Here is a 13,946-nt window from a genome sequence, read left to right on the forward strand (position 1 = left end):
CAGCAACGTTGCCTGTTGCAGAGAAGTCGAAAACGTACGTAAGGACTGAGAAATATTCTTCTGATTTGGCAATCATGTCACCCATAAGAGAAGAAACAATTTCAAAACTCTTCACAAATGGACAGAGGTAGCCTGGGCAGGTGAACTAACTGTGTATTCAGAAAATATCCCAATAATCGGGAAATTCACAGTGCGATTGCTTGGAATCTGATCACTACTTTGTACCAGGTCAGTGTAGCATAATTCTGAGAATAGTTGAAGACCTATTTTGGGAATTCAACACTATTTGTACCAAATCCCAGAAAGGCCATTATCAACGATCTCATGAAGTATACCAGCAAAATCCAACATGCAGAGATCTGACCAAAATTGTTTTTCTGAGAATAATATACTTCCAGAATGTTTTGATTTATAGGAATGTGACATGTGAAAAACAAACAAAAAATTAAAAAAAAAACAGAACTAAAACCCTCCCGAGCTCTTATCTATAAGTACCCATGTATTGAATTTCTCTTCAGTGTGCTCAATACATGACATTTTCTTCCCAATGAATTATGGTTTCTTCATCAGGGTGTATGGTTTGATTTTAGGAACTATGACTGGGATTGATGGTTTGTCTAGCACATGAAATCCATACAGCAAACTTGTGGCAACATGAATATAAAATAAAACCAGTATGGCTGTTTGGATGGTTAGATATTGATACAAGACAGACCCTGGTTATTGCTTTTAATAGTAAGGCAGTACAGGGCCATGCAAGATGACTCAGGGTACCTGTCTCTTTTGTCACCCTCTTTTTTGTTTTTTTCCATGTAATCTTACTCCTCAGGCCACAGCTGATTGAATCCAGGATCAATACATGACCTGAAGGCAATCCTCTAGAACTCAGCCCAGAAGGAACACACCGTATTGGTTAGTGATTAGCTAATCATACTCTTTATGATGGTGATTGAAGAAGGGTAGTGAGCGATGTGTTTTACACACACAGAGTCACAGCTGGAAAAGACACACAGGCCTCCCTATCCGTGAGCAATGGGAAAATGAGTAACAGATACCCAATTCTGAACAAGTGTTATGTGCTCTTAAGCCAAGAACAAGTAGGCTGCTGGAGGTGTTGCCAGTCCCCAGTCACGGGAATGATGGTCCATTTTTCTGTGAAGACTCTTTTGAGGCTTTTCTGAGATTCTTTGTTGTTACTTTCCATGGTACCATGAATTATTCCAATAAACCTCTGTAACAAAGGCAACCTGAACATCTCTGAGAGTTGAAACTTGGAAGCATCTAACACAATTTTCTATTACTCTCAAATCCTGAGTGAAAATGTTGAGATGCATTAATGAATTAGACTCCCTACAGATGTCAATTCATTTTTTAATCAACAATATGGACTGATTACCTGCTATATGCCAGACGTGTATTAGCATTAGGAATTCAGGAGTGAGTAAGTGTAACATACCTGCTGCCTTCAAGGTTTTATGGTCTAACCTGAAATACTTAGACCGCTTGGGTCTTAATATGTACTATAGGGACAAACCTACACTCAGTAGGTCTCAGAAGCTTGTGATCTACAGTTTTACATATTCAAGGTTTTCCAAATATACTGCATTGATAAGGGTATGGCATGTGTTCACCCTCTAATCTAGGGACACCTACATTTATATTAGAATAAGTTCAGTTTAGAGCTTTCTAAGATTTACTATATGTGGGAAAAAAGCAAATGAGAGAAAACAGAGTTAACGGAACTATAAACTATTAAGTAGAACATGGCCGCTGAGTAGAGCCAGAAGTGTAGTAACAAGATGAGGCTTGCAGAAGTCAACAGAAATGAATAAAGTGATGACATTTATATGCGAGCATTTTGCACCAGTGGTAATGTGTCACTTACAAATGAAACTGAGTCCTGACGTAAAAAGGCCATTTTTCTTCGTCCTCAGTTAAAGATAACCTGAAAATTAATGGCCTGGATTGCTCAAGATAACAAGGCTGAAAATAAAGATATAGGTAATTCATTAAGTCAGATTGAAGAAAAATGGAGAAGATGGAATCTAGTGCTTGGTGAAAATTGAAATGTCAAGGAACTGACATTGATGCATCCTGCTGTTAACTCAGTAGTCAAAGCAAAAAATTTTAATGCTGTATTTCTTAAATTGACTAAAATTAAGAGTGAATGTATTTCCAGTGAAGATAAAATGGTCCAGTGAGAATAGAGTTGTTTCGGGAACACTGTTAAATTCTTCAAAGTTTCTCAGACTCTTTAGCTATTGTTTTACTTGGAGCATCAAGGGACTAATGGTCTTGTTTATTATAGTCTACCATTCAAATGTTTTTCAGGCTTTCCTTCCAAGATTCCCAAATCCCTAAGCACCCGAACTTCTAATTGCTGTATGAGAGAGTCTGATTGCTACAGTACTGCTATGGAAATTATCTCTTGCTGTCTTCAGTTCAATATGTTGCAGTTTAAATGTTTGCAGCTCTTTAAGCAACATTAGACATTAGAAAGAGGACCGAACTATAGCTAGAAGAGATAATTTAATTACCACAAAATTTTATTTATGTGATTTTACACAAATTTGAAAATATGAAATGGATAATCTTTTGGAAAATATAAACCATAAAATGGAGTCAAGAATGGGTAGAGAGCCAGACTAAACTAATCATCTTTAAAAAAAAAAACTAATCATCTTCTAAGAAACAGAATGGCAACTCCCAAAGAGATACCAGGCCCAAAAGACTCCACAGGTTTACATGAGAATTCTACCAAACCATCAGAGGACTTCTTTGTTATATAAACTACCCAGAGCAAAACAAAACAAAAACTGAAAAGATAAGAATAAAAACCTTCCCATTTCATTCTGAGACCAACATAATCCTGATAACAAACCCAAATGGGAAATACTGCCCCCACCAAAAAAACCCAGAATAACATTTATGAACTTAGATGCAAAAATCCCCAATCCATACAGTATTAGCACGAATATGGTAGTAAAGTAAAGGAATATTCCATCATGACTAAGAGAGTTTATTGTGGGAATACCGAACTGCTCCAACATTATGAAGTCTATGAACACAAATCAGCAGACCCGCCATTTAAAGGAAATAGAAACCAAATTATCATCTTAGGCTGAAAAGTACACTTGACAAAGTCTAATAACATTCCTATTAAAATGCCTTTAAAAGCTACGAAGAGAGGAAATCTTCCTTATAGAGGATTTAAAACAACCTTACAAAAGGCATCATACCTAATAGTGAAACATTCAAAGCAAGAATTCCCTTGAACATTAAAAACAAAAAACAAAAACAAAAAAACCCACCTAATTTCCACCAGTACTATTTGCTATTTGAAGTTTTAGTCAACACACTCAAAAAGGAAAAGAAACAGAAGATATAAGTAAATAGAAGGATTGAGATAGGGGCACCTGGGTGGCTCAGTTGTTAAGCGTCTGCCTTTGGCTCAGGTCATGATCTCAGGGTCGTGGGATCCAGCCCCGCATTGGGCTTCCTCCTCTGCGGGAAACCTACTTCTCCCTTTCTCTCTCTCTCTATTAAATAAATAAACAAAATCTTAAAAAAAAAAAAAAAGAAGGATTGAGACAAAACTATTTTGGAGGATGGGGCACCTGGGTGGCTTAGCTGGTTGAGCATCTAACTCTTGGTTTCAGCTCAGGTCATGATCTCAGGGTCAGGAGATCATCAAGCCTCAAGGCCATGCTCAGGGTAGAGTCTGCTTGAGATTCTCTACGCCCTTCCCTTGCCCTTTCCCTCCTCCTGCTCATATGGGTGCTCTCTCTCAAATAAATAAATAAATAAATAAAATCTCTATTTAAACACAATTATTTCAGAGGTAATGGTTAAACTAGACCTAATGAGGAAATTCAATATATGATTAATATTTGAAAATTAATACTCCAACAACCAGGTAAAAAATGTTAGGGAGAATGATCCATTCACAATAGCAATAAAACCATCATGGAGGACAAGGGGTGTTAGAGAGAAGGGAGTTGGGGTCAATTGGAAGGGGAGGTGAATCATGAGATACTATGGACTCTGAAAAACAATCTGAGGGGTTTGAAGTGGCGGAGGGGTGGGAGGTTGGGGTACCAGGTGGTGGGTATTATAGAGGGCACGGATTGCATGGAGCACTGGGTGTGGTGAAAAAATAATGAATACTGTTTTTCTGAAAATAAATAAATTAATTAAAAAAAAAAACATCATATTGCTTACAAATGAATCCAATGAAAAATGTTAAAGACTTATTTAAAAAAAAAAAGGACATAAAAGAAGACAAATAGCTAGAGATAAACCGTGTTCCTGGATAGGAAAACCCAAAGTTTTGAAGAAAATTTTTTTGAATCTACAAATTCAATGTATCCTCAATCGAAATTACAAAAATGTTTTAAGTGGAATTTGACAAGCTGATTACAAAGGTTTACATGAAACACTAGAACTATACTTAACACAGTGAGATGCTTACACTTCTTAGTGTAGCACGTGAAAATACCAACTAATGAATCTCATCTTTAAGCCTTGCTTTCCATGCTCACATAGAAAAAGATAACTCTAGGGCGCTGAGCTGGCTCAGTCGTTGAGCATCTATCTGCCTTTGGCTCAGGTCATGATCTTCCTGGGATTGAGCCCCACACTGGGCTCCCTGCTCTGTGGGAAGCCTGCCTCTTCCTCTCCCACTCCCCGTCTGTGCTCTCTCTTGTTGTGTCTCTCTCTGTCCAATAAATAAATAAAATCTTAAAAAAAATAGTTCTGAAACCAATATTGCACTGTATGTTAACTAACTAGATTTAAATAAAAAAAAAATTTTTAAAAAGGGCCTGAAGCCTAATCCTAATGTAATGCAATAGAAATAATTAATGCAATTTACCAAAAAATTCTAAATTTCATCTACCGATAAAATCTGTGAATAATAAAGGTCTTCTGAGAAAGAAAAAGGAAAGAAAAAAGATAGTAGTGAGGGGAATGGAAGAGTGCCTATACTATTTAAATCCTTCTCTCTGATACGTAGCACTCTTTCTTTTGTCCAGTAACTATAAAGGAGTTCTCTAAATGCACTATATGATGTGACTATTTTGTACTTTGATACATTTCCTTCAAATAGACCCTAGAATTTTGCAACTTTTCCCATCAGTCTCTGCACTTCACACTTGGGCTTCCAACAAAGTGCATTTTAATATATGACTGCTTAGAATTAAAGCAGATAATTACCCTATCTCCTTTGACATTCAAGAATTCATAGTTGACCTGGTGCCTTTGTGTTAGATCAGGTAGAAAATACAAAACAAATAATACAAAATACAAAATAATGAAGCAAAGCATTTATAACAGCACAAAACCACACTGTTTTTCAAGAGCACAGTTGCCAAAATTAGAAAAACCCACTGCACATTTTTAAAATCTAATTTGAAAATATTTTTTGTCTTACCAATTTCCCCAAACACATATACTTTTCCACTTTTATACTGAGTAATTTCTGTGTGTACTCTCAATAGCCAAAGAAAGAATAGTAGAAAAAGCTATCACTTCTTTTTTGGGGTTCCTTTTAAATGTTAGTTTCCCCCCCAGATTTGACAGTTTTCTTCTTCGATCAGTCTACAGGTACTCTCTGGGCAGGCCCAAGCTTCCAGTATTTCCCACAAGCTAAACAGCTTCCAAATCTACAATTCTCTACTAATTACTCTATCACCCGAACTCCAGACCAACTCAGGTGTTTACATCTACCAGCATAACCCATAGCTTGATTAAATCAGTAACATTCCACTTCATTCCCTAAAAGCTTCTGCTGCTCTCCTGCCTTTCCTTTCTCAGAGACACACCATCATCCCCTAGTCATTCACACAACATCTGCTGAGCACCTGCTATGCCCAATCACTGCTCTCTCCAGAGAGAGAGACCCACAGGGACCAAAACAAAGATTCCTGTCTACAAGAGGCTTCTGTGCTAGTGAGAGCAGAGAGAGAATAAACAGAGCAAGTGGTATGGTATATTAGAAGGCAGGAAAAAATAGAACAGAGTAAGTGAGTCTTGAGGAGGGGCTATTTTAAGTAGGGTTGTCAGATACACCTCACTGGTGTAACCCGAAGGAGTCAAGGACGTTCGTATGTGGCTGTCTAAAAAAGACTGTTTCAGGGGCACCTGGGTGGCTCAGTTGGTTAAGTGGCTGCCTTTGGCTCAGGTCATGATCCCAGGGTCCTGGGATCAAGTCCTGCACTGGGCTTCCTGCTTAGTGGACTGTCTGCTTCTCCCTCTCCCCTTCCTGCCCACTCATTCTCTCTTTCTCACTCACTCTCTCTCAAAATCTTGGAAGGAAGGAAGGAAGGAAGGAAAGAAGGAAAAGAGAGAGAAGTTGTTTCAGACTAAGTGAGGAATCAGTGCAGAGGCCCAGGGCAAGAACATTCCCTCGTTATATTTCAGAAGAGCGACTGGCTGGAAGGTAGTAAACAGTGGAGGCAGGGGATTAGGAGGGGTGAAGGGAGTAGGCGATGAGGGGAGAGAGAGGATGGGAGGTCCAGATCACATGCGGCCTTAAGGACTATTGGAAGGACTTCAACCATTGCATGGCTTTGAGCAGAAATGTTATGTAATCTCACTTATCTTTAAAAAGTTCACTGACTGCTCTGTTGAAATTAGACCTTAGTGAGGCAAGAACAGACCCTCCTAGCTAGTTAGCAGGCTATGACAACAATTCAGCTAAGAGCTAGTATAGCTCGGAATGCCATCAACTCTCTTACCCAAGCTGGGAAGCTGAGGGAGTTCCTCCTAGGAATTCCCCTCTCCCACTTCCCAAACCATCTCCCTACCTGCTCTTAACACATGCACCTGGATTCTATTTCTTACTTTTTTTGTTTTTTAAGATTTTTTTTTTAATTTATTTATTTGACAGAGAGAGATCACAAGTAGGCAGAGAGGCAAGCAGAGAGAGAGAGGAGGAAGCAGGCTCCCTGCCGAGCAGAGAGCCCGATGTGGGACTTGATCCCAGGACCCTGAGATCAGGACCTGAGCCGAAGGCAGCGGCTTAACCCACTGAGCCACCCAGGCGCCCCCCCTGGATTCTATTTCTAAATACCACCCCTTACCACAGTCTCCACTCAGGCTTATCTGGATCACTGAAATGGTGTCTTAGCTGGTCTGCCTCTGGCTTACTCCTTTTAAGTGTATCAGCCAAGATATCCTAATCACAGGGAACCTTAGTCTGGGATGCATACACAGACGTCATTGGATCTGACACCGAGAAAAGCACATTTCTATTTTCACTATCATCTAACTGAAATTCACCTGTGATTATGAATGTAAGAAACAAACCATAGTATTAGGAGAACCCATGACAGTCATCAGTAGAATTCAGGTATTTTCCTAACACATTACAGTTGGAACAAGTATCTCATCATCTATAATCATTACTTTGAAATTATGATAATTATTAGATCTATTACTAGATCTTTTAAAAAATATGCTAACAGAACAAATGTCATAATTAAGAAATATTTGTATTTCGACATGACTGTTTCCCTTTTAATTACCATGTGTTTTAATTTATACATTGAATACGATTAGTTTTAGGAATTTATAGGATTTTTTTATTTATAGACTTCCAAAGGGGTTCAAGGCCAGAAAAGATTAAAATTGCTGTTCTAATGATACCTAATCTATCTAGACCTGATCTTACTACTTCCGTACTTTCCAAATCCTCATTGGGTTTGCCAGCACACAGGGTGAAGTCTCAAACTATAACAGTGCTACAAACTTCTCCACATCCTCACTTAGCTAAATTTCCTGCTGTAGGACAATTCATTCCTCCTCTCCCGCAGTCTGCGTTCTAACCATTCGGACTCGTGCTGCTTCTGGTACATGGCCCTTTCACTCCTCTGAGCTTTTGATCCTTACATATCCCCTATTCTTTTTTTTTTTTTTTTAAAGTAGTCTCCATGCCCAGTGTAGGGCTCTAACTCACAACCCTGAGATCAAGTCACAAGGCCTACCCAACCATGGAAAACTGCTGCTCCATCTTCAAAACTCACCCTTTTCCAGTATTGCCTCCTATCAGGCCAGATTAGTTTTCCCTTCATTCACACTTCCACTGTACACCATACATGTCTTTTCACATCCTATGGCACTCTTAGTTGACTTGCTCGCTTCTCTTGCTCAACAGTAACACCTCATGGAAGGAAATCATCTTAATTACCTTGGAATCTCTAGAAGGCTTTAACAGATGCCTCATAAATGGCTAGGTGAATTGAACTAAATACTTTTTAAGAAAATTGATCTGAGATTATGAGCTACTTCTTTAATTTGTAAGAACACGATGAAATACACCTCAAGAATTTTTCCTTCAGTCTTCTAACCCTAGGTTAAGAATATGAAATTCCATTTGCTTATAGATAAATTTGCTTGCAAGTCACAGAGTAGAAGATACTTGCAATACATTTATCTAGCAAAGGATTCAGAACCACTATTTTAAAAGACTCCTATAAATCAGTAAGAAAAAGACAACTAGGGGACCTGGGTGGCTCGGTTGGTTAAGCATCTGCCTTCGTCTCAGGACATGATCCTGGGGTCCTGGGATGGAGCCCTGAGTCAGGCTCCCTGCTCAGCCGGGAACCTGCTTCTCCCTCTGCCACTCCCCTACTTATGCTGTCTGTCAAATAAATTTTAAAAATCTGAAGGATTTTTAAAATTTATTTGACAGACAGCATAAGTAGGGGAGTGGCAGGAAGGAAAAGAAAAAAAAGCAGTCCAGTAAAAAATTGGGCAAAAGACTTGAACAGCAACTTCGAAAAGGAGGATATCCAGATGGGCGATAAATATCGAGGCAAACTTCAACAGGGCCTTAGATGACTCATCAGGGAAATGCAAATTAAGACCACAACAGGAGACTATTATTCTCACCCCAGAAAGACAAAGACTTAGAAGACTGAAAATATCAGGTGTTTTTGTTTCTTTTTAAGATTTTATTTATTTATTTGAGAGAGAGGGAGAGCAAGAGCACAAGAGTGGGGAGGGTCTGAGGGAGAAGCAGACTCCCCACTGAGCAGGGACCCCCCCCCCACCATGTGGAGCCTCTGGGATCATGACCTGAGTGAAAGGTAGACCCTTGACTGACTGAGCCACCCAGGTGCCCCAATATCAAATGTTTTTAAGGATGCAGATACCCTATATTGCAGATGGGGTGGGAGGGGGCACAAAGTGACAATCTCTTTGGAAAATCATTTGTTAGTTTCTCCTAGGATTAAATACACATTTGTTTATGATACAGCAATTCTGTTTTTTTTTATGTCTAACAGAAATGAATGCAAATATTGTAGCATTTGTACCTTACATCCAGAACAACTTTATTCATAATATCCGTAAGATGAAACAACCCAAATGTTTATGAACAAATAAACTGCGACACACATTTATATAATGGAATACTACCCATCAATTAAAAAAAAATAACTGCCTCCAACAACAAGATGGAGAAAGGTCAGATACTATGTTGCAGGAAAGACCGACACAAAAAAGTTGTAGTATGTATTTCCATTTATATAAAGTTTAAGAACAAGCAAAAGTAAAAGATGTTTATAAAAATTGAAATAGCAATTAATGTTTCAGGGCATAGACTAAGCAGCAGCTAAGAGAATCTCATGGGGTATAGGAAATTAATCCTATAGTTTTAGCTCAATGGTGGTTATCCATACATATACACATGTAAATATTCAACTACATACTTAGGATTAGTGCATTTTATGCACTTTACGGAGTATTACTAAGTATAATAAAGAAACTTGATCAGATCTACAGAAGGGGTAGTATTTTAGGAAACTCAAACCATGGCACAACCATTTAGAAAATGGTTTTAATACAGTCTAAAACAGTTGACCCAGTGGAAAGAATAAAGTTATTCCAGAGGAGTAAAAGGGAGAATGAAAACTGAAATATTTTGAAAGTAAAAGCACACTGCACAAATGTACCGTGTTAGAACAAGCATGTCCAGTCTTGGAACAATGAGAACCTGAGTTAAGCCAATGGCTCAAGAATCACTGAACACAGGCATAACATTGGCCTAACCATCAGTACATCTTTTTAAGTCTACATTTTTTTTTAATAGTCTTTTTTTTTAAAAGATTTTATTTATTTATTTGAGAGAGAGACAGTGAGAGAGAGCATGAGCGAGGAGAAGGTCAGAGAGAGAAGCAGACTCCCCATGGAGCTGGGCGCCTGATGCAGGACTCGATCCTGGGACTCCCGGATCATGATCTAAGCCGAGGGCAGTCGTCCAACCAACTGAGCCACCCAGGCATCCCTACTTTTTTTTTTTAAAAAGGTTATTTGTCAGAGTGAGAGAGAAGGAGTGAGCAGGCACAAGCAGGGGGAGCAGCAGGCAAAGGGAGAAGCAGGCTGAACAGGGAGTCAGATGCGGGACTCGATCCCAGGACCCTGAGATCATGACCTGAGCTGAAGGCAGACGCTTAACCAACTGAGCCACCCAGGTGACCCTAAGTCTATTTTTACTCAGATATGATAACACTGTGTAAGTTTAAGGTGCACAACATGTTGATTTATTTATATATTGCAATGTGATTACCACCTTAGCACTCGCTGACACCTCTGTCATGTCTATTTCTTATGTTCTCTCCTCTTTTTTTGCATGTGTCTTCACACTGGTAGCACTTGAGATGAACATTTTCTTCCTTTCTGCAGGAGATGGAAAAATATCTCTGAGGAAGATCATTTGGCAAGGAGAAAGGGACTCCCAGGGTGCCGGGAGTCCAACCCCTGCCGTTCCCACATCCCTGAGAGTGTACCTCGTCATCCCAGGTGGGTCCTCCCAGAGGAATCCCTAAATCCCAATCGCCACCTGCCACTGCCTTGTAAGGCCCTCAGTGTTGCTCTGATATAGTCTCCTAATTCATCTTGCTTTAGATCTCACCATGCTGATTCCACTCTCCAGCAACCAGAATGATCTACCCAAAAAGCAGCTCCCATCAGGGTCCTTCCACTGAAGTGCTTCCCTTTGTTTCTGTATAAAATCCAAACTGGCAGTAAGCAGCCTTATGTCCCCAGCAGGCATCCTGAACAAGTTCTCAGAATGTGCTAGGGAGAGCAAACCCCCCAGGTTAGCCTTCATAGGCTCACCTGGACCAGAATTCTAGGGTTGTCTTACTGACGTCCGCAGCAATTCTGTCATTTTCCTTCTTGCCTTTTGTCTCTTAAATTGTCAGCTCTGCAGTTCCTAGGTTTCCAAACCTGAAGGACATTAAACACAAGACATGGGGCTTCCCCAACACAGTAATGTTGAGGATATGTATGGGTGTGGCATTAAGTACTTTATTTTCAAAGTAGAAATCCTTTAGAATCTGAAGGTTAGATCTTTAGCATGAAATCAGATTAATGACCAGAGGAGAAAGGTATTTACCTATTCTCTTTTCTCCAACTTTCATAGGTATACCACTATGATCTTGGAGCTGGTATCATGCCAAATTAAAACTTGCTCAGAACTAAACTATGGGGCGCAACTTTAAGTGCACTAGTTCCAAACTGTAAAAACCTAAGTGTCCGTTATCATGTGACTATAAACAGTTTTCCTTTTGTTATTTATTTCTAACTTCTGAGATAGGATATCTTCTCTGAAGATGGAGGTTATCTAAATTTTTTAATCCTATAGAGATTTAAATTGTGGTCTCTTATATAGTCTGTCCTGGAAAACATCCTGTGGGCATTTGTGAAGAATGTGTCCTTCCTTGTTTTGAGTAGAGCCTTTTGTCTGTGTCTGTTACATCTAGTTGATTCATTGATTCCTCTGCTTCCCTGAGGAGGAGAGGGGGAGTAACGGATGAAGAGTTTGAGATGGAAGAGAGATGGAAGGAATAGGACTAGAGGGGAGGACCAACAGGACTAGACTGGAGAGTATGGCGGCGGTTGCCAGGGGCTGGTTGCCCAATGGTAGAGGAATAGAGGGTTATTATTTAATGGGTTTAGAGTCTCAGATTTACAAGATGAAAGAATTGGAAAAATGGATGATGGTGATGGTTGCACAGTGTGAAGACATCTAACACTACTTCACTGTATCCTTAAAAATGGTTCAGATGTGGGGCACCTGCGTGGCTCAGTGGGTTAAAGCCTCTGCCTTCGGCTCAGGTCTTGATCTCAGGATCCTGGGATCGAGCCCTGCACCAGGCTCTCTGCTCAGCAGGGACCCTGCTTCCTCCTCTCTTTCTACCTGCCTCTCTGCCTACTTGTGATCTCTGTCAAATAAACAAAAATTTTTAAAAAATGGTTCAGATGGTTAATTTCATATTACGTGTATTTTACCATAATAAAAAGAGGAAGAAACACATCAAACTGTACATTTTGAAAGGGTGAATTATATGGTATGTGAATTGTAGAACTAAACCTGTAAACACCCATAAAATGGCCTAGAAAGGAAGACTCTTCCCCACAACAGAGGTCACTTAATAAATGTGGAAGCAGTGGTGGTATAATTGGAAAAATGACCATCTTGCAGCCGGTTTGAGCAACCGCAGATGAACAAGAATGCATGTTAAATCTGATGAGGAGGTTATCTGTATGAACTCACTGTCTTTCCAAGGGCTTTTTACTGATTTCAAGTGTCCACGTAATAAATACACAGAGAAAAAAATAAACAGTGACTGGATGGCTAAGATTATCCCCTTGTAGATACAAACAAATATCATGACTCCAGATGTGAGAGTCTGGAAAAAACACAAAATCACAATGTAATAATCCAGCCAGAGCTGCATAATCTGAGTCTAATTATGAGGAAACACCAGATGAACCATTTGAAGAACATGAAAATAAATCGTCTACATTCTTCATAAACGTCAAAGTTGTGGGAGACAAAGAGTGAGGAGCTATTCTAGATTAAAGAAGACTAAAGAGACAGGATACGTCTTTTTAGGGAGAGTAGAATATTATTTGGATGACTGACAAAAAATCAGAATCAGACTGCAGATTAAATTATTTTAACAAGATTGAATTTCTGGAATTTGTTAATTATAGTGTGGTTATGTAAAAAAATACCTTTGTTCTTAGGAAATATATACTTAAAGAGCATGATACTTGCTACCTACTCTCAAATGATCCAGGAAAAAATAAAATAGTGAGGAGGGGTGTGAGGGAGTGAAAATGATAAAGCAAATGTGGCAAATATTGAAAAACTGGTGAATCTGAGTACAGGGTATACAGAAGTTCTCTATACTCTTCTCACAATGTTTCAGTAAATAAAAGTTTAGTAATAGAATATTTGTAAGAAGTGCTCATTAAAGACAAAAAATGGCATTGTTACGTTCATTCACCTTTCATCTTTGAGCCTCTGAGAGCAGTTTGGTTTAGGATAGCCAGGAAAATCTTAGTCCCAAATCCACACTATTTCTTTGCCAGAGAAACCTTGCCACCAGAAGGTGGACACACAGGAGCTTAAGAGGTTTTCTGGGACTTCAAGAAAGGAGTGCAGTTACCCTGGGAAAATCGCAGTGACTATCAAATTAGAAGAGTAGTAAATAGGACAAATGAAAAAAAGAACAAATGATGGGGGCGCCTGGGTGGCTCAGTGGGTGAAGCGCCTGCCTTCGGCTCAGGTCATGATCTCAGGGTGTTGGGATTGAGTCTCCTGTTGGGCTCCTTGCTCGGCTGGGAGCCCAGAGCCTAGGCTCAAGATCAATCCTGCTTTCCGCAGCTTGGGGGAATGGGGCTCCTTCCAAAACCTTCACCTTTCACTGCAGGAGAGGGAATTCCAATCCCCTCTTCCTCAACAGAAAATGGGTGGGGAGAAGGGAGAAGGACTTTTAGGTTCCAAAAGCTAAGCCAAGTATACTTTCCATCTAGCCTTGGGAGTCAAAGCTGGCAGAGTCCCACTTCCCACCCAAAATAAATTCCTCACTGAGAGTTTTAATTCTTTAAACAGCCAAGCATTTCATTTGTGATAAAGTCTTCAAATGCAA

General features: G+C 39.5%; 1 long non-coding RNA gene across 1 annotated transcript in view; it reads right to left on the bottom strand.

The window, feature by feature from the left end:
• Positions 1-10,551: 10,551 nt before the first annotated feature.
• LOC116591089 overlaps positions 10,552-13,946 on the bottom strand; it is a 29,369-nt gene continuing 25,974 nt past the window's right edge. The window contains exons 4-5 of the long non-coding RNA XR_004285837.1: positions 11,122-11,232; positions 10,552-11,005 (exon numbers count right to left, since the gene is read on the bottom strand). This is a non-coding gene — a long non-coding RNA (uncharacterized LOC116591089). The remainder of the gene's footprint in view (positions 11,006-11,121; positions 11,233-13,946) is intronic.

This window comes from Mustela erminea, chromosome 5, assembly GCF_009829155.1.
Source record: "Mustela erminea isolate mMusErm1 chromosome 5, mMusErm1.Pri, whole genome shotgun sequence".
Lineage (NCBI taxonomy): Eukaryota > Metazoa > Chordata > Mammalia > Carnivora > Mustelidae > Mustela > Mustela erminea.